Consider the following 22,140-nt stretch of genomic DNA (forward strand, 5'->3'; position numbering starts at 1 on the left):
CGGCGACGCAACGTAATGCCGACCCGAGGTCCTGGTTAGCTCGCTCTGTCTGGCCGTTAGTCTGTGGGTGGTAGCCGGAGGAGAGGCTGGCCGACGCCCCTAACGCCTGACAAAACGCCTTCCAAACTCGTGAGGAGAACTGCGGTCCCCGGTCCGACACAATGTCCTGGGGATACCGTGGAGCTGGAACACGTGCAGGACCAGCAGGTTTGCCGTCTCCAGAGCTGAGGGGAGTTTTGAAAGCAGAACAAAATGCACAGCCTTGGAAAAATGATCGACAATAGTCCATACGACCATATTACCGTCTGAGGGTGGGAGACCAGTCACGAAGTCCACAGCTATGTGCGACCACTGCCGGTGTGGAACAGGTAGAGGGCGCAGAAGACCAGCCGGAGCACGGTGTGACGATTTGCCGCGGGCACAGATGGAACAGGCAGCCACGAAACCCTTGGTGTCGGCAGCCATGGAGGACCACCAAAGCCGCTGTCGGAGGAGAGAGAGACAGCGGAGAAACCCTGGATGGCAGGCAACTCTGGACTCGTGCCCCCACTGGAGAACGGCCGTGCGGGCCACCGGGGAACAAACATCCGACCCGGAGGGCAACCCTCGGGGCTAGGTAGTCCTTGCTGGGCATCCAGCACCACCCGCTCAATCTCCCATCGGGCTGCCCCGATGACACAGGCGGGAGAGAGAATCCTTTCCTCCACCGACTGCAACACCGGGGAGTCGTACTCGCGAAGAGAGCGTCGGCCTTGCCGTTCTTGGAACCAGGACGGTAGGTGAGGGTAAAACGAAACCGACCCAGGAAGAAAGCCCAACGTGCCTGGCGGGAGTTCAGCCTACGGGCAGTCTGGATGTAGGCCAGGTTCCGATGGTCCGTCCACACGATAAATGGATGCGCCGCTCCCTCCAACCAGTGCCTCCACTCCTGCAATGCCAGCACCACTGCTAGCAGCTCCCTGTTACCAACGTCATACTTAGTCTCAGCGGAGCTAAGACGCGGGAGAAAAAGGAACAGGGGTGTAATTTTTTGTCCAGCGCCAGCGCTGGGACAACACTGCTCCCACCCCAGAGTTGGAGGCATCCACCTCCACCACGAACTGGATAGCTGGATCAGGATGACACAGTACTGGAGCCGAGGAGAACAACTTCTTAAGCCGCAGAAACGCGGACTGAGCCGTCTGCGACCAACCGAAAGGAACCTTAGTGGAGGTTAATTGGGTTAGGGGTGCAGCCACCCGACTATAATCCCTTATGAACCTCCTATAAAAGTTGGCAAATCCCAGGAACCTCTGTAGCTGTTTCCGAGTGGTAGGAACCGGCCACTCTGAAACCGCCCTCACCTTCTCAGGATCCGCCTGCAGTTGACCCCTCTGCACCACGAAGCCCAGGAAACTGACCGAGTCGGTGTGGAAGGAACATTTCTCTGCCTTGACGAACAGCTTGTTCTCCCATAACCGCCGTAACACCAACCGAACCTGCTGCTTGTGTTCAGCGAGGTCCCTAGAAAAAATCAAAATGTCATCGAGATAGACTACTACAAATTGGTGTAACATATCCCAGAGAACGTCATTGATTAGAGCCTGGAAAACGGCTGGTGCATTAGTGAGCCCGAAAGGCATAACGAGATATTCGAAGTGACCCAGTGGAGTGTTGAATGCTGTCGTCCATTCGTCCCCCTCCCGGACGCGAACCAGATGGTAGGCGTTCCGGAGATCCAGCTTAGTGAAGATGGTGGCCTGGTGAAGAGGAGCAAAGGCAGAGTCAAGAAGCGGAAGAGGGTACTTGTTCTTGACCGTGATGTTGTTTATTCCCCTGCAGTCCACACAGGGGTGCAGGGATTTGTCCTTCTTCTCCACAAAGAAGAACCCTGCTCCCACGGGAGAGAAGAAGGACGAATGAGGCCATTCACCAGTGACTCGGAAATATAGTTCTCCATGGACTCTCTCTCCGGCTTAACAAGTTGAACAGTTTGCTGGAAGGCAGGTGGGCACCGGGCAACAAGTCAATAGAGCAGTCATAGGGACGGTGAGGGGGCAGGGACTGGGCCCTATCTCTACTAAATACCTCCTGGAGGTCATGGTAAAAGGAGGGAACTCCAGAGAGGTCTATGGGGTCAGGTGAGTGAGGAGGAACGGCACACTTACTAGGGGGTGTGGCCGACTGAAGGCAGTGAGAATGACAAAAAGTGCTCCAGCTGACTAAGGATGAGGTGGACCAGTCAATGTGGGGGTTATGCAATCTCAGCCAGGGAAGGCCGAGCACAACGGGGGACGTGGGGGAGGGAATAATAAAAAAACTAATTAATTCCTGATGGTTGCCCGAGAGCAGGAGTGAAACAGGAGTGGTCCGGTGAGTAACCCGAGCCAAGAGGCAGCCATCCAAGGCAAAGACCTCCTTGGGCTCAGGGAGTAAGTCCAGTCTCAGCTGGGCCTGAGAACAAAAGTCAAAGTCAATAAAGTTCTCATCAGAACCCGAGTCAATAAAAACAAAAAAAGACTCGAAATTCTGAAGACCAGGCAACTGACCCGGAACTAGGATCCGCGTGGGGGAACCCGGAGGACCGGCAACTCGGCTCACCAGCGGTCCCCTGGAAGCTGGTGAGCCTGCCCTTTTACTGACTGTGGGCATGCGTCAAGAGAATGACCCCCCTCCCGACAGTAAAGACAGAGATTGTTCCTAGTACGACGGCGACGTTCTGCAGAGGGCAACCGCATTCTCCCCACCTGCATGGGCTCGGCCCGAGTCCTACATCGGTGGAAGAAGCGTTGGGAGCAGAACGAGACATGGGGTTAGACCAGGCGACCGGCCAACCGGTAGATCCAGAACCAACAGCGGCGGGCGGAGTGTCGGGATGATTGCGTCTCTCCCTCAGTCTCTCTCTTAATCGATTGTCCAAGCGGGAGGCTATGGCAATGAGTTCGTCTAACGAGCTGGTCTCGTCCCTAACCGCAAGCTCGTCTCTGATACGGTCGAGAATACGGAAACTTAATGCGAACTGAGCGACAGAGTCCGAGCCCTGACGCAGGGAGAGAAGTCGGCTGCTGGCTTCCTTTCCCCGAACCAGGTGGTCAAATACCCTCTGCATTTCGTAAACAAAATCGGCATAGGAAAGCGCGAGAGAGGGTCTATTAATAGAGTTTGCTACCGCCCAGTCGGCGGCCTGGTCTGATAACAGGCTCATCATAAAAGCAGTCTTGGTCCTGTCGCTGGCGTAAGACAACGGCTGCTGTTCGAAAACTAGGGTGCACTGGTGTAAAAATGGCCTAACTCCGGATGGATGGACGGCCTAACTCCCCCGCATACCTGACCGGAGTAGGAATAAACGGTTCGCGGAGCTGGCTGGGCGAGGAAACGGGCGCCGCAGCAGGGAAGTCCGACGCGGAGGAGACTGCCGGTCCATGGAGCGAGACGGGAGCAGCTAGGGAGGAGACCTGGGAACCAATCTGCTCCATACGGGCTCCCAGCTCCGACATGCCACGGAGAAACCTCGAAGAACCTCGGAAAAGTCCTGTAATGCGGCGTCGTGTTGACCGATCCTCGTGCCCTGCGAGGATAGTGCCTGCCGAACCTTGTCTGACTCCGCGGGGTCCATGTTGGCCAGATTATTCTATTACGATTGGCGAAAAGGTTGGCTTGGACCCCGGATGCAGAGACAGAGACAGTACGGACAATCCACGGTTTATTGTCAACAAAGGAGAACTCAAAAGATAACCAGCGGGCAAGGCAAAGACAGGAGCGGGTAGGCGTAGCTGACGGAGGCACCGAGAGTGTTGCGGTCCGGGGGTAATCCACTGGCGAGGAACTGGCAACTGGCGAAAGATAACACGATGTTTAGGAATCACAAAATCAGGTTAGGGAATCGAAGGTCGATGTACACACGTCAGCCAAAATACCGAATGAGACGGAATAATCTGGCGCCGACGAGAAGTCCCCGCCAGGCTTAAGAAAGTGTGTGATTAGTTGATGAGGTCCAGGTGTGCCACGTTACAGTGCCCAGTTCCGCTCGCCACGCCCCGCACCTGTCTAAGAACCAATGCCTGTGGAGCAAATCATAGAGCAACCGTGACAATCCTCATATAAAGGGGATCAATATTGCGTCATGATGTAGGACAGCTGGAGTGTGGCTAATGTATAAATTGGACATGCTAATGTCTGCTTGCTTGATGCTAATTGTTAGCTACTTTTCAATGTGTTAATATGGTGTATGTGTTGTGCTAAAAGCCTAAACGGGTTAGACTATTGTGTAAACTATATTAGCTTAAAGTGAAATCTTATGTCTTGGTACTGTAAGTCATTCTGAAATGATTACTGTTTTAGTTGAGTATATTTATTGCTCATTGTTTAAAAAAACTACTGTACATTTATTACATAAGGGAATTCATTATTATTATTACATCTATTACAATAGTACATGCATAGAATAAATACCACTGAAATGGTTATGTTTAACTAGCGTAGTCTATTGTGCAGAATGCTAACCTCATTCATTTATTTGAATGCAGGCTGAAAATTCTGGCAAAAGTGGAATATGCGGGAGTCCAAAAATACATTAAAGTTCCTCAAACTGATGAAAATTTCAATTTCCTCCAGTTTCTTGAAGAAGGTCTGTGTAATTTAAACAAAGGAATTATTGCTCAAATAGCTATATTGATAATAGATGAGGTGGCTTAAGTCTTTGTTAATTTTTTATTTCTCCCAGCGACAGACAAATTTAGTCTGCAGGCTCAACTTCTATCCGAGGGTGTGTTAGCCTTGACTGATACATCAGATACCGAGGTTGATGCAGACACATTTGATGAGCTGATAAAGTCAGGGGTCCGAAACTTCAAGGTTGGATACCGCAAGTACCCAGTAACAGGTAAGGATAAACCTTTTGAGTCCAAGCACCATATATGGAGGCAGGGTGTTCATGTTCATGCTTTTCCACTAATCGGTGTGTATGTATTTTTGACTTCATTTTTAGAGTTGGACATTGAATTGGTGGAATGCAACTCGCAGTCCTCCGTATTGTCAGACTCCACAGCATCAACAGTTTCATTGCCAGGACCCCCCGCATCACCAGCTTCTACAAGTTCAGATTCGACAATCATCCTCCCATCCACTAAAATCCGGAAGAGAGGCCTGGTAGAGCTGGATCGTAATGAAGCAAGACAGGTAAACTTTGAAACTGTCTACAAATGTACTGGATGTTAAGATTATTAGATTAATTTATAACATTATATAGTGTTACTAAACTTATGTAACAAAGCTTAGTACCCTAATTAAATAATTACTTTGTTTAAACGTGAAGCTACTGGTTACTTAAAAAAAAAAAAAATTGCAGAAAGTGATAGGCCTACTATTCTGAGCTCCAACCCGAAAGGTGAGTAAATCTTCAAAGAATATGACAAAACTAAGACGCTGTCAGAAACAACACGCAGACATATGATCAACATTCTGGTTGCAGAAATGACGGATTCACATGGGTAAGAAATCCTTTCAAATGACAGAGGAAAAACATTGGTCTGCGCCCCTTGGTCTGCTCTGTATGCGGATTCCCCCCAGAAGTGTCAGGACTAGTTATGCATTCGGAATTGTGAACCTTTTCCCATATCTACAAGATCTGTACTCAAAGCATGGATATGTAAGTCTTTTTGATATCCAAAAACAGTTGTTTTCATCATCAATCGTTGTTTCTGCCTTATATTTCTAAATGTTTTGATTGTGTGTGAACAGGAACATTACTATGACCCTGAGGCGAATACTGGCTATCTTGCTTGGAGACTCAAGACAGTCCATCGCAACACGCACAATGGCCTCCGTGGGCATTCCAGGCCCAATCCCCAGGTCAGGCCAACAACCCAACGAAAATCTTTGTTGATTGTTGAACAGCTCAAGGATGAGGAGTGCAGAGAGGCCGTGTCTGCAATAAGACACTCCACAGATGAATCCGTGGTCAAAGAGAAGATGAGAGCCACCTTCGAATACAGACAGAAACGACGTCTTCCCTCGTTTCCTTGACATACCCGGACTGGTATCGCTTTCTAACAGTTTTGAGATCCCATTTTAACTTTTATTAATTAGTCTGTTTTTAGGATCCCCTGCTGCTGTTTTGTACGGTTTTAGTTGTTCTGTTTAGCTGTGCTGTTTTGTTTTGGTTCCGTTTGCAGACAGAAACGACGTCTTCCCTCGTTTCCTTGACATACCCGGACTGGTATCGCTTTCTAACAGTTTTGAGATCCCATTTTAACTTTTATTAATTAGTCTGTTTTTAGGATCCCCTGCTGCTGTTTTGTACGGTTTTAGTTGTTCTGTTTAGCTGTGCTGTTTTGTTTTGGTTCCGTTTGCTATTTTGTTTTGGTTGCTTTGGTTCAGTTTGCTTTTGTGTTATTTCCCCTTTTCTGTTTCATTGTTTGACCTTTGGGTTAATGGGTTACATAACCCCTGTTTTGCTGTTTGGTTTGGTTTGGTTTTGCTCCACTTTTCTTTATTTATTTATTATTGTATTAAAAGAAACAGTTAATATATTTGTCTCTGCCTCTTTAGTTCTTGAACCTGTGTCCTTATTATTTCTGTAATATCATAGTTTAACTTTCTTTGTTCTATATTTCCTGGGGTGTAATTGCCCAGGTGGCATTGTCTGTCCCTCTTTAGTTAGTTCCCCCCCCCCTCGTTAATATTGACTTTTACACTGAGCCCCGCCACATCTTGGCGTAGTCGGCAGAATTTCTTTGAGGCAGAGACTTGTAGTTTTCATTTTTTTTCCACAACCCAATTGATTTGTATGTAGTTTGTTAGGGTTTATTTTTTTTCTACAAAACAGCAGCAGGTGCCGGGCAGTTCCTGGCACGGACAGTTTCTCTCACCTCTTCAGTTTTGTTTCCTCATGGAGGAGGAGGTCGCCGAATTAAGGGACTTGGTCGCTCAGCTGCAAGCTGAGAATCAACACATGCGTCAAGAGCAAGAGGCTAAACAGCCTTGGCCCAACACCTCCTCAGCAATTCCCTCAGCTCCTGGGCTCTCTTCAGCTCCTACAGTAACTGAGAGACTGATTCATTTCCCCAGAGACCGGAAATGCCCACTCTTTCGGGGCAGGACAGGACTAATCATTGGGGAGTGGATTGAAGAGGTCCACGCCTGCGTACGAGCTCGTCACCTGTCTCCAGCGGACCAAGCGCTCTTCATCTATGATCACCTGGAGGGAGAAGCAAGAGAAGAAATTAAATATCGGTCCCCAGAGGAAAGGGCAGATCCAGATAAGGTTCTGCTTATATTAAAATAACTCTTTGGGTGTACAAAATCATATGTGTCTCTGCAGGAAGACTTATTTTCCAAGAAGCAACAAGATTACAAGAGTTCTCGCATGCATTAATGTGTTTGATGGAGAAGGTGGTACAAAAATCCCCTCATGGTTCACTTAATAGGGAGTTGTTGTTGAGAGATCAATTTGTTGAACATGTGTTTGATTGTTCCCTTCGCAGAGAACTAAAGCAGTTTGTCCGGGGCCACCCTACCGCCATCCTGATGGAGGTCCGAACTGAGGCTATTAGATGGGAACAAGAAGGGATGCCTGGGGGTGCAAGGGGTAGAAGCTATTCTGTTCCCAGTGCATTTGGTTACCAGCACACTATACAAGGTAATCAGTCCAAGCACCAGGGGGCAGGTAACTCATCCTTCAGTTCTGAGTTGAGTGAACTGAAGGAAATCCTCCGCAACCAGCAAGAGCAACTGATCCACCTCACGAAGGGCCTTACAGCCCTTAAGGAAGGCCCTAGAACTCAGTCAGGGCATGGTAAGAGAACGGTGATCTGTATGAGATGTCAAAAACCAGGTCACTTTGCTAAGGAGTGTAGAGAGGATTATGCAGCTATACAGCCCCAGCAAGCTCCTGCTGCCACACAACCCATGTCCTGCCCCAGAAATCAGGGAAACTGCCACCCCCTGAACCATTGAGCCAAAGTTCAGGTGGGGGCTCATCTGGCTCCAATTTGGCTGCTAGTCATGAAAGATTGGTTTCTGCATGTCCAAATATTGCTGTACTTATGGGAGGGGTGCAGGTTCCCTGCTTGGTGGACACTGGATCAATGGTGTCAACGATAACCAAGAGTTTATTTTTGCAGCATTTTGAGCCCTGGGGCCTTGAGTCTTGTAATTGGCTCAGATTAAGTGCTGCAAATGGGTTAGCAATTCCATATGTGGGTTATCTGGAATTAGACGTGCAGCTTTGTGGAAAAACTGTTAAAAGACGGGGGTGTTGGTTGTCAGAAACACTCCACATAGTGTAGCCTTAGTCCCTGGTGTACTAGGAATGAACATCATCAAAGAATGTTACGGGGAGTTGTTTGTGCAACATGGGCCTGCCCTCTTTGACTTGCCTTCGGTGTTACAGGCCCCCACACCCATTCAGCAGGCTCTTCAGCAGTGTCATTGGGTCCAAACGAAAGCCCCTCCTGAACGTTCAGGTTGTGTAAGGGTAAAAAGGGGAAGGGTTTGCAGAGTCCCAGGGGGTACTATGAAAATGGTGGCAGCCACAGGTCCCCAACATTTGGCCGATCAGATTTTGTTTGAGCCCAGCAGCAGTGGCTGCTGCAGGGCTATTAGCTTCTCCAGACCTGGTTCACATGGTTAAAGGTACTGTATATATTTCCCATTGTCAATGTAGTGACCAGTGTGTTGTACTATACCCCAATACCATTCTATGTACTGTTAGTGAAGCTCACTTTGCCAACTCACCTGATAACCTTGTGAAGAGGGGTTAGAAGTTAGTCTCTTCAGACTACCAGTTCAGTGCAGGATAAGGTCGCTGCAGTTGATTTAACATCACTCACTCAGGACGAGCAGTGTCAAGTTAGGCTGCTACTGCAAAAATACAGTGGTATCTTTTCAGCCTATGAGGGAGATTTAGGTTGTACTAACCTCATTCTCACGATATTCCATTACTAGATGACGTGCCAGTGCGCCAGCGACATCGCGTATCCTACCTTCAGAGTATGAGTCGGCAAAAGCCCACATTCGCCAACTTCTGGATGCACAGGTCATCAGAGAAAGTAGTAGCCCCTTTGCCTCTCCCATTGTGCTTGTGAAAAAAAGAAAGACGGCAGCCTTCGGTTGTGTGTGGACTACCGGCTATTGAACAGCAAGACTCGCAAGGATGCGTTCCCCTTGCCCCGTATTGAAGAATCCCTTGATGCATTATCAGGGGCCCACTGGTTCTCCACATTGGATCTGGCTGCTGGGTACCATCAAGTACCTGTCACAGAGAGGGACAAGACAAAGACGGCATTCTGTACCCCTTTTTGGGTTGTTCGAGTGGAACCGGATGCCTTTTGGTTTGTGCAACGCCCCAAGCACTTTACAAAGATTGATGGAGAGGATCTTTGGGGACCAACATGGTCAATCATTGTTGTTGTATTTGGATGATGTTGTTGTTTTTCTGCCACTGTGACAGAACATATACAACACATGGATGCCGTGTTGGGTCGCCTACAGCAAGAAGGACTGAAAGCCAAGTTGGAGAAGTGCTCCTTCTTCAGACGAGAGGTGAACTACCTAGGTCACATCATTCTAGAGAAGGTGTAGCCACTGATCCTGGCAAAATCGAGGCTGTTGCAGGGTGGCCAAGACCTAACCATGGTCAGAGCTGCGCTCTTTCCTAGGATTTGTCCAGCTACTTTTTACGTTTTGTGGAGGGGTTTGCAAAGCTGGCAGCCCCTTTACATCGCCTGGTAGCTTAACTCACTGGCACCAAAGCCCGGAAACCATTAGGTGGAAGCCTTCATGCTGCATGGACAGGAGTGTGAGCAGAGCTTCGAGGGCTGAAGAAAAGGTTGGTGTCAACTCCAGTCCTGGCCTATGCTAACTTTTCATCACCCTTCATCTTGGAGGTTGATGCCAGCTACAACGGACTGTGTGCTGTACTGTCCCAAGAACAGCAGGGTAAGGTCAGACCTATTGCCTACGCAAGCCGTGGTCTTAGCCAACAGAACGCAACATGACAAACTACAGCTCCATGAAATTGGAATTTCCGCCCTTAAATGGGCTGTGACTGAAAAATTATCTATTGGACAGAAGTGTGTGGTGTATACAGACAATAATCCCCTCAGCCACCTGTCCACAGCCAAAGCTGGGTGCTACCGAGCACCGTTGGGCTGCACAGTTGGCTTCCTTGACTTTTCCATCAAATACAGGTCCGGTAAAAGCAACAAGAATGCAGATGCACTTTCCAGGCAACATCCACCAAGCATTCAAGCATCGGAGTATGTAGCTCCAGGCACATCAGTCCCGGAATTGCTACCAAAGGTTGTTGTGGAGAATCGAGTGACCCAGGTTACTGTTTCAGCTTTCCCTTGCTACTCCCCCCCTGACTTGCATGGCTTACAGGAAGCTGATCCAGTAATCCGAGAGTTCTTGACGTTTTGGACCAGAAAGAGGGCCCCGGATGCAGCTGAGCGCGGCAGTCTTCCAAAGAAGTCCTGGTGTGATCAAACAGTGGGACCGGCTGGTGGAGCAAGGAGGGGTGCTCTATCGCCGTGTCAGCATCCCTAGAGGAGATTAAGTGCTCAGTTAGTACTCCCTACATCGCTCAAAGACACAGGTACTTCAGCAGTCGCACAATGAACATTGGCACCAAGGTGTTGAGGGAACAACAGAGCTGGTCCGTCGCGGTGCTATTGGCCGGGGATGCACCACGACATCAAGATTCAAGATAATTTATTGTCATTTCAGCCATATACACAGTATACAGTGAAATGAAATAGTGTTTCCCAAGAACATAAGGTGCAACATAGACGACAATAATGACAAAATCAACAACAACATGCTACATATAACTGCAAACCAGTAAAGTGGACTGTGTGGAATTGTAGTGCGGGAATATAAATATAAAAATGACTGTCTGAGTACGTGCGGGAATATAATATGAATATAATAAATATGAATATAAACAATAGTGCAATAGTGCATAAACCACGGGTAACAGATGATCAGATCAGTCCCTTTAGAGTTGAGTCGGTGGCCTGGGGGAAGAAGCTGTACTGTAGTCTGTTGTGGCGGACCGGATGCTCCAGTACCTTCTGCCAGACGGAAGGGAGGAGAAGAATTTGTGTGAGGGGTGGGAGGGGCATCCACAATGCTGGTTGCCTTGCGGATGCAGCGAGTGGTGTAAATGTCTGAGATGGAGGGGATAGAGACGCCGATAATCTTCTCAGCCTGTCCTCACTACTCGCTGCAGGTTCTTATGGTCGAGTTTGGTGCAGTTTCCGAACCAGGCAGTGATGCAGCTACCCAGGATGCTCTCTATGGTCCCCTCTGTAAAAAGTGTGAGAATGGGAGGTGGGCTCTCTTCAGCCTTCTCAGGAAGTGGAGGCGCTGCTGGGCTTTCTTAACAGTGGAGCCGGTGTTGAGGGACCAGGTTAAGCTCTCCGCCAGGTGGACACCAAGGAATTTGGTGTTCTTCACGATCTCCACCGGGGAGCCATCAACGTCCAGCGGCTCGTGGTCCCTCTGTGCTCTCCTGAAGTCAACAACAATCTCTTTGGTTTTGTCTACGTTCAGGGACAGGTTGTTGACTTTGCACCAGGTTAGCAGTTGTTTCACCTCTGGTGTTTTTCCCGATCCGGACTGTCTGGGTTCTCCCCGTCAGAAAGTCCAAGATCCAGTTGCAGAGGGAGATGTTCAGGCCCAGCTTCGTGATCAGGTGCTGGGAGACGATTGTGTTGAATGCTGAACTGAAGTCTATGAATAACATTCTAACATGTTCCTTTTTTTTCCAGGTGGGTGAGTGCTAGGTGGAGGGTGGTTGAGATGGCGTCGTCGGTAGAGCGGTTTTGCTCGATACGCAAACTGCAGGGGGTCTAGGGTGGGAGGCAGGAGGCTCTTTATGTGCCTCAGGATCGCCTCTCAAAGCACTTCATGATGGTAGAAGTGAGTGCAATGGGGCGTTAGTCGTTGAGGCAGGACACAGGTGACCTTTTCGGCACAGGGACATTGGTGGTAGTTTTGACGCACAATGGTACATTGGCACTGCTCAGGGAGATGTTGAAGATGTCCGTGAGAACATCTGCCAGCTGGTCTGCACATCCTTTGAGCACACCTCCCGGGAATGTTGTCTGGGCCAGCAGCCTTACGCGGATTCACTCTGTGCAGTGACTTTTTCACCTCAGCCGTGGTCAGACGTAGCACTTGTTCGTCGGGAGAGGGGATGTTCTTCTCTGCCACCACATCATTTTGTGCTTCAAACCGGGCGTAGAACACGTTCAGCGCATCAGGCAGAGAGGCATCACTGTCACAGGCTGTGTAGATGTCCTGTAGTTGGTGATGGCTTGGATGCCCTGTCATAGCTGCCGTGTGTCTCCACTGTCTCTGAAGTGGCCGTGGATTTTCTGGGCATGTGCACGCTTGGCGTCCCTGATAGCCCGGGCCAGTATTGCCCTCGCTATGCTCAGAGCGTCCTTATCACCTGCTCTGAAGGCTATGTCTCGGGCTCTCAGCAGTGCACGTACCTCTGCAGTAATCCATGGCTTCTGGTTGGAGCGTGTGGTGATGGACTTGGTGACAGTGACGTCATCAGTGCACTTACTGATGTAACCAGTCACTGATGCTGTGTACTCCTCCAGGTCAATGAAGCCGTCGGTGGTTGCTGCTTCCCTAAACATATGCCAGTTGGTGCACTCAAAACAGTCCTGGAGGTCAGAGATGGCTCCTGCTGGCCAGGTTTTCACCTCTTTCTTGGCTGGTCTGGAGCGTCTGACGAGCGGTCTGTATGCTGGGATCAGCTTGACGGAGATGTGATCCGAGTATCCGAGTGGGGGCGGGGCTCAGCCCGGTACGCACCGGTTACGTTGGTGTAAACAAGGTCCAGCATGCTCGCCCCTCTCGTCGCAAAATCCCTATGTTGATGAAATTTAGGAAGCACAGTTTTGAGATTTGCATGGTTTGAAATCTCCAGCGACAATGAGCAGTCCTTCTGGTTGAGTGTTTTGGAGATTGCTAATGGCTCCGTACAGTGCGGCTAGCGCATCCTTAGCATTTGCACTGGGGGAAGTAAACAGCTACCACATGCAGGGAGGAGAACTCTCGTGGCAAATAAAAGGTTCTACATCCCACAACCGCGTATTCCACCAGTGATGAACAGTACTTTGAGACTAGGGCAGAGTTGTTGCACCAGTCAGTGTTGATCTAAACACAGTCCGCCACCTCGGGACTTGCCGCAACAGTGATGAGTCCCTGTCGGCTCGATACGAGGTTAGTCCGTCTAGCTGAATGGCCGCATCCGGGACTCGATCGTTGAGCCATGTCTCTGTAAAAACAGACACAGCAGTCCCTAGTTCCCCGTTGAGTAGTCCGCTGTAGTCGGATGTAGTCCAGTTTATTCTCCAGGGAGCGGACGTTTGGAGAGCAGGATAGACGGGAGAGCCGGCCGGCTAGCGTTGGCTCTTAGCCTAGCACGGACGCCGGCTCTCTTTCCCCTCTTACAGCGCCTCCTCAGCCAGCCCTTGCCAGGGCTGGGGGGTTTACATAGCAAGCCAAGAGCCTGTAGTTCGTAAGAAGTTCCCCCGATGGTACAAACTGCCGGACTGCGTTTGAGTTCCAGTAGACGAGTACGATTTATAGGTTTAAGACGCATAGTTAAACGTATAAATAGTTATAATAGTAATAGTTAATAGTTTATTATACGTTAACATAGTTTAAGACACATAGACGTAGGTGACTCGTGCTGTGTAACCTGTGCTCTCTCTCCACAGGCTGACCCGGGGCTATCGTTGTGACGCCGCAGACGCAACTTCCGGGTAGCCGGCTTGGTTTGGTTTTGTTTGGTTTGGTTAGCAGGACGCTTAGCGTCGACCTGCTATCTCGGTTTGTATCTACTTTTCGGTATTATATCTGTGACCTGTTCTGCATACTCTGTATTGTTTTCGCTGCTTCCTCGCTGGAGCTCCGTCTGCATCAACCACGGTAAGCATGGATTGGGATTGTCTTGCTCTGCCTTTCTCATGGATAAGATAGCTCTGTTAGAGAGACGTATCTCTCAGTTAGAGGATGAAAGGGTAGCGAGAATAGAGGAAAACAGTTATTCCAGAAAGTATAGAGAAGAGACCCGCCAGGCGGACTCGTGGAGCTAACGCTATCGTTAGCAGTGACTCCGTCAAGGCAATCCTGTCGGCAGCAGCACCACTTGCGAGGCAGGTTGCGGTGGTCAGTACCTGCCTCGCAAGTCTTTTTCGGGGGTAGAAACGCTAGTCATAGGTGACTCTGTTACACGTAAAGTTAGGCTACACTCGCCAGCGACAATTATTTGCCTACCCGGGGCCAGGGCTCCCGACATTGAAGCTAAACTTAGGGTGCTAACATGCGGTGAGACCTCATACGGAGTTAGATTAGATGCACCAAACACCGACATTAGCTTCGACAACATTGTAGTTCATGTCGGCACCAACGATGCTAGGACAAGACAAACTGAGGTCACAAAAAGCAACATAGCTAGGCTTTGTGACTTCGCCAGAAAGATGTGTCGGCATCGATTAATTCTCTCTGGCCCTCTACCCGATAAGGGTAATGATGAGCGTTATAGTAGACTATTGTCTCTAAATCGCTGGCTGGCCCTATATAGCTCAGAGCAGGGCTTTGGTTTCATAGATAACTGGCCCTCCCTGTGGGGTCGCCCTGGTGTGCTCATGAGAGACGGCCTACACCCTACTGGGTTAGGTGCCTCAATTATGTCAAAAAACATAGATAGATGTCTTAGTCAGGCGTGACTCATCCACTCACAGCACGCTGGGCTGCAGGAGTTTAGTAAACCTGCTAGCAACATGATAGTCTACGTTGCAGAGTCTAGAACAGAGTCTAGAATAGCAGATGGGTTAGCTGAACCAGGATCTATTGCACCAATTGTTTCAGAGCTGAGTGTTAACCGGACTCCCTCTGTAACTAACGCTGTACCTATATGTACGGTGGGCCAAAACTGCATGTCAAACCGCATGTTAAATCGCATGTCAAATCGCATGGTAAATCGCATGACGCATGACGCATCGCATGAAATTAACGCAGTACCTATATGTACAGTCGTGCAAAATCGCATGTTAACTCGCATGACAGAGCTGAGTGTTAACCACACTCCCTCAGAAATTAACGCTATACCTAGTACAGGCGTGCAAAATCGCATGGCAAATCGCATGATAAACCGCATGTCAAATCAAATACTAACAACTAACCGGACTCCCCCTGAAATTAACACTGTACCTATATGTACGGTGGCGCGGCCCCGCTCTGTCTCGAGGTGTAAACCCGCAGGCGAGCGCCGCGACCAGTTTGTCCAACTCTGGCGATCCCACTGATCGCCTCAGAGCTGAGTGTTAACCAGACTCCCTCTGAAAATAACCCTGTACCTATATGTACGGTGGTGCGGCCTCGCGCTGTCTCGAGGTGTAAAACCCGCAGACGAGGGCCGCAACCAGTATGTCGAAACCGCGGTATCCCCCTGACCGCTTCAGAGCTGAGTGTTAACCAGACTCCCTCTGAAAATAATAAAGGGAAGTACTCAGAATAGGGTTCATGAACATAAGGTCGCTTTCATCGAAGGCGCTCTTGGTCCATGATTTAATTATTGATAAAAGATCGACATACTGGGGCTTTCTGAAACCTGGTTAAAACCAGATGAGTTTCTAGCCTTAAACGAAGCTACTCCACCCCATTACGTTAGCACCCAAGTATCTAGAGAAGTTAAGAAAGGTGGTGGAGTAGCCCTGATATCTAATTCTAAGCTTAATTTAAAGCCGAAGAATAGATATATTTTCAGATCCTTTGAGGTGCTAGCGCTCTGCACCTCAGCTCCTCGAGAAGCAAAACGAGTTCCAGACTCTTTTGTTTTAGCTGTAGTATACCGTCCTCCAGGACCGTATTCAGTTTTTCTGGATGAGTTTTCTGACTTTGCAGCTGATTTGGCTACATATTCAGACAATATTTTGCTTATTGGGGATTTCAACATTCACGTGAATAACCCGTCTGATGCCCTCACAAGGGCTTTTCTCTCCATTACAGATACGCTTGGCTTCAAACAGCTCGTCCAGCAACCAACCCACATCGGTGGAAACACGTTGGATCTCGTTCTGACCCGCGGTGTTGACATTTCGCAGCTAGTGGTCTCTTCCTACACCTCAGCTTTATCAGACCACTTTTTGCTCACTTTCCAGGTGGTGGTATCCTGCCCCTGCGACGATCAGCAAGCTACTTTCAGCTGTCGCCGCATCACACCTGCAACCATTACAGCTATGGAAGATAAGTTATCTGGTTCACTTGCACCTCTCTGTAACTATAGTGGTTCTGTGGAGTGCCTTACTGATGACCTCAACACTGCCTTGTCTGTTGCCATTGATTCAGTTGCTCCGTACGTAACTAAAAAACGAACATTGAAAAAACCAGCTCCTTGGTTTAATGCAGAAACTCGCATTCTGAAGCGAAATTGCAGGATCCTTGAACGCAAATGGCGCTCGACTAAACTTGAGGTCTTTCATCTTGCATGGCATAATAGTCTGATCACCTATAAGGGTGCGCTGACTATCGCCAGGAACGCCTACTTTTCTAGTATCATTAATTTGAATAGAAATAATCCTAAATTTCTTTTTGACACGGTGAGGAGTCTCACTCAGAAACAGAATCAGACCGTAGGCTCCTCGATCTCGGCAGGTGAATTCATGGATTTCTTTGAGAATAAGATTCAATCAATTAGAGAGGAAATTGATGCTTACCGGGCGGCTAATCCTACACATCCTGTGGGGCAGGATGGGGTTTTGCCAAGTAGGATGGTGAACTCTGACGCAACTCTTTTGGAGTTTAAGGCGATTTCCTTGGTGGAACTTGAAAGGGTGATAAAGGCCTCAAAGCCAACAACTTGTATGTTGGACCCGCTCCCTTCTAGGGTTCTTAAGGAACTTTTTCCAACGGTGGGGCCTGTTATCCTCTTGCTTATGAATCTTTCGTTTTCAACAGGAATTGTTCCTTCCAATTTCAAGGCTGCGGTGTTAAAACCGCTACTCAAAAAGCCTGGCCTAGATCCTGAATTAGTCAGGAACTATCGGCCTATATCGAATCTGCCCTTCTTGTCTAAGGTACAGGAAAGGATTGTAGCAAAGCAAATTGTTGACTACTTGACGAGGAATAATCTCTTCGAACCTTTCCAGTCGGGGTTCAGGAATTTCCACTCAACTGAAACTGCTATTACAAGAGTTGTAAATGACATCCTTCTTGCTTTGGATAAAAACACAAGCACAATGCTTGTGATGTTGGATCTGAGCGCTGCGTTTGATACGATTGACCATAGCACTCTTCTTCACCGTCTTGAACACTATGTTGGTTTCGGGGGTACGGCTCTTGGTTGGCTTGAATCGTACCTCATAGATAGAACCCAATTTGTGCTTCATGAGGGTGCAGAATCGAAGCATTGTAAATTGCGCTTTGGCGTACCACAAGGGTCGGTTCTTGGTCCATTGCTTTTTGCAATTTATATGCTTCCCCTCGGTGACGTTATTCGCGGCTTCGGAATTAGTTTCCATTGCTATGCGGATGACACCCAGCTCTACATTCCTGTAGATTCCGGGGATTCTGCCCAGATTCAAAAGGTTGAGTCCTGTTTGGCTGCTGTGAAGGGCTGGATGTCACAAAACTTCCTACAGCTTAATACTGGGAAGACAGAGCTGATGATTATCGGCTCGAAGCGGGACCGGGAAAAGTTTGAGGATGTCTCTCTGTGGTTGGATGGCTTCGCCATCCCACAGAGTGCATCCGTCAGAAATCTTGGTGTCTTGTTCGACCCTCAACTATGCTTTGATCAGCATATAAGAAGTATAACTAGAATTGCCTTTTTCCATTTGAGAAACATTGCAAGAATCAGATCAATGTTATCTGTAGTGGATGCAGAGACACTGATTCATGCGTTTGTCTCGTCAAGACTGGACTATTGCAATGCACTGTTCTCGGGATTACCGAACTCTACTACAAAGAGTCTACAGCTGGTACACAATGCGGCAGCTAGATTGTTGACCAGAACGAGAAAGTTTGATCATATTACACCTATTCTCGCCTCTTTACATTGGCTACCAATAACTTTCAGATCAGACTTTAAGGTGCTATTGCTAACCTATAAAGCCTTGCATGGACTATCTCCATTGTACCTGAAGGACCTGATTATTCCTTATAGTCCTTCTCGGTCTCTCCGGTCTTCGGGAGCCGGCCTTCTTTCATTGCCGAAGGTTAAAAAGAAATCGGCTGGACAGAGAGCATTTGCCTATCGAGCCCCCTTTTTATGGAATAGGCTGCCATCAGCGATCAGGGAAGCTGACTCTGTGGAGCTATTCAAAGGGAAGCTCAAAACGCACCTCTACAATCTTGCATTTGGAGTGTGAAAACAACAGATGCGTAGTGAAGACTACTCTGTTTGCTTGTGCTTTTCTTATTACATTATACATTCCCACTATGTACTTTTCCGTTCTAATTCACTATTCTGTCAGTTGTAGCGTGCTGCAGGTGCTGGACTGGATGCCTGGACTCTCCTCATGGATAACCGGCCAGAACCCCATCACCATTTTAATATGATGTACATGTATTTACCTGTATGCCATTTGTGGCACCCATTGCACTCCTGACCATCCCTGGAAGAAGGGATCCCCTACACTGCGTTTCTTCTCAAGATTTCTTCCTTGCTGATTCAAGGGAGTTTTTTCTTGCCCGTGTGGGGGCATGGGTAAAGGGGGGTGTCACAAATATTTGGCCTGTTAAGCCCTTTGAGACTGTAATGGTGATTAAGGGCTATACAAATAAAATTGAATTGAATTGAATTGAATTGAATTGAATTGAATAGATTACGATTTAAATACACATAAATAACACCATATTTTTGCTCTCGGGGGGTCGCAGCGAACCAGTCGCGCCGCAGCCATGCCAACCAATCAAGCAATGGTGTCGGGAATGTGAACACATTCCCGACAATGTGCTTATATGGGTTGCTTGCTTCACGTCCAAACCAGATCCTGGCCATCGATTTCACCACCCTGGAGCCTTCTAAGAGTGGGGCAGAGAACATCCTGGTCATGACCGATGTCTTTTCGAAGTATACACAAGCCATCCCAACCCATGACCAGCGGGCATCCACAGTGGCCAGAGTATTGGTTAATGAGTGGTTCTGCAGGTTCGGTGTGCCTGGTCGCCTCCACTCTGACCAGGGCAGGAACTTTGAAAGCAACCTCATCCAGCAGCTCTGCCAGATGTACGGCATTGAGAAGAGCCGCACCACACCCTGGAAATGCACCATCCAGCTGGAAATGGCCAATGTGAGAGGTTCAACCACATCTTACACAACCTTCTCCGCACTCTGCCCATCACCAAAAAGAGAGACTGGTCCAGCTACTTGCCCCAAGTGTCCTTTGCATACAATACAACAGCACAGTCGACTGGTGAGTCTCCGTTTTTCCTGATGTTTGGCCAAGACCCACAATTACCTGTTGATTTTCTGTTGGGCAGAGTACAGGAACCTGTACCTGGCCACCCCCATGATTGGATCGTGGAACACCAGACACGGCTACGTCATGCTTTTGAGAGTACAACCAGGCATCTGGAAGCTGCAGCTGCCCGGCGGAAGGAACACTATGACAGGCATGTTCGTGATGTCCCACTGCAAGAAGGTCAGCTGGTCTTCCTCAAAGACACCAGTGTAAGGGGCCATCACAAAATTCAAGACATCTGGAGCTCAACAGTGTATAAAGTACTGAAGGCCCCTGGCATGGGAGGGTCTGTGTATACTGTGGCTCCGGTGCATAACCCCCAGCAGATAAAGCATGTTCATCGTTCTCTCATAAAAGGCAAAGTGGATTGTGCTGCTAATTGTCCCCCCCAGTGAATCTCCTGAACAGATGGGATCCATCTCAGCAGATGAGTCATCGTTTGATAGCGACTGGACCTCTGAACCCATGGCTGTCCCAAGAAACCACCTACCAGCGCGGCCTGTCATCAGCACCCTCTCACCAAACCAAAGTCATGCTGTTGCTACATCTCAGCCAAGCGAAGGCCCAGCGTATTCAACTGAAATTCCAAGCACCAGTGAGGCCTCCCTGAGAAGAACTACCCGTCCAACCGCAGGCAGACACCCAAACCTTCACCATCTTCCTCAGGTTGCTGGGAGTAGTGCTATTGGGGCTGCTAACTCTCTGATGCCTGTGCTTAGTGGCTGTGTGGTGTTTAGGCCATGGCATTAAATGTAAATCGTCGGGCCGACGATTAAAAAACCCGGGGGGTAGATTGTGGTGAACCTCAGTAGGGGTTGCGAATGCAACCATCTTGGCTCCTCCCCCTGCACCCAGGTGCAGATAAAAGGGCCAAGATGGCTGAACTCAGCCTCTGTTGGTTGCCTCCTAGGGTGGTGAGTAGGGTCCCTGCTTTCTAACAGTTTTGAGTTCCCATTTGAACTTTTATTAATTAGTGTCTCTTGTTTTTAGAATCCCCTGCTGCTGTTTTGTACGGTTTTAGTTGTTCTGTTTAGCTGGGCTGTTTTTGTTTTTTACGGTTTTAGTTGTTCTGTTTAGCTGTGCTGTTTTGTTTTGGTTCCGTTTGCTATTTTGTTTTGGTTGCTTTGGTTCAGTTTGCTTTTGTGTTATTTCCCCTTTTCTGTTTCATTGTTTGACCTTTGGGTTGCTGGGTTACATAACCCCTGTTTTGCTGTTTGGTTTGGTTTGGTTTTGCTCCACTTTTCTTTATTTAGTTATTATTGTAATAACATAAACGGTTAAAATACTTTAGTTCTCGAACCTGTGTCCTTACTATTTCTGTAATATCATAGTTTAACTTTCTTTGTTCTATATGTCCTGGGGTGTAATTCCCCAAGTGGCGATGTCGGTCCCTCTTTAGTTATTTCCCCCTCCCCTCGTTAATATTGACTTTTACACTGAGCCCCGCCACACTTGCTTTAAATGGCTTGTTGGGTTTTGTTGAAAGTTTTAGCGCAACATACTGTTGTAGGTTCTGTTTAACTAATAAGGAAGAAATTTAGTCTGTATTTACTGAGAATAATCCTGGACTTGTTCTGCGCTCCAAAGAACTTTATGTTGAACATTGTAATGCACTAAGTGAAGATCCTACTCTACCTTCCGTTTATGGTGTTAAAAAAGGTGTGCTCAATTCATTACACTATTTTCATAGTTCTGACAATTATATGGTCGATATAATACATGATTTGTTAGAGGGTGTCGTACAGTATGAGATGAAGCTTTTTTTTCAGTACCTGATTAAAAATGGTTACACCTATTAAAACGCTGTTATACAGAGTACAGAGCGAATCTCATTCCTTTGCTACATGGAAAATCTCAGCCCTAGCCCTCGCTGTTGCGCGTTCACGCGCCGTGGAGCCATGTCCCAATACAGTTTTAAGGTAGCTTAAGGGGGAGGGCTAACATCCCCTCAAAATTGAGATTTTTGATGGGCACCCTCAAAGCGCTTCAGTTGTGACTTGCTCCCACAATACCTTGCGAGAAAACGGAAAATCAAGAAATATCCTAGACAAGATGGAGGGCGAAAAGATGCGACAGGATTGGAAAAACCCAAATGTAAGTGTTTTCTCTGTAATTAACTAGTAATTATTTTATTAATTATACTCTGCAGCCCGGCCGCGGGCTTCGAATCCCGGCCGTGGACTCTCGGAAGATCGCGAAAGTCCGCGGCCGACTTTCGCGGAATGCAGACCGGGCTGCATATCATGTCGTATGATATCCAGATCTTCCATGTTCTAGTGACTCCAGGTTAAAAATAAGATTTATACTAATATATTATATTATATTAGTAATATTCTATAAGTAATATTATATATACTAATATATTATATTATATTAGTAATATTACATGGTTAATCAATGTATTTTTGGCAGTACTATATTGTGTACATAGCTATTATATATTGTACATAACATATGGCCATATCAACCAGTTCTGGCATATAATTCCTAATTCCTTCTTATTCGTTTTCTTTCAGGACTTCGTTGAGTCCACTGCCACCAGCCCCCCCCCCCACCTCTCCCTCATGCTCCTCCACCCCAGGCACCTCTTCCACCACCCCAGACACCCCTTCCAAGAGGAGAGTGCCAGGGAGCAGGCGAGACATGAGGAGAGCGAGGCAAAGTTGGC

This window comes from Gadus chalcogrammus, chromosome 20 (genome assembly GCF_026213295.1).
Source record: "Gadus chalcogrammus isolate NIFS_2021 chromosome 20, NIFS_Gcha_1.0, whole genome shotgun sequence".
In the NCBI taxonomy this organism is placed as follows: Eukaryota; Metazoa; Chordata; class Actinopteri; order Gadiformes; family Gadidae; genus Gadus; species Gadus chalcogrammus.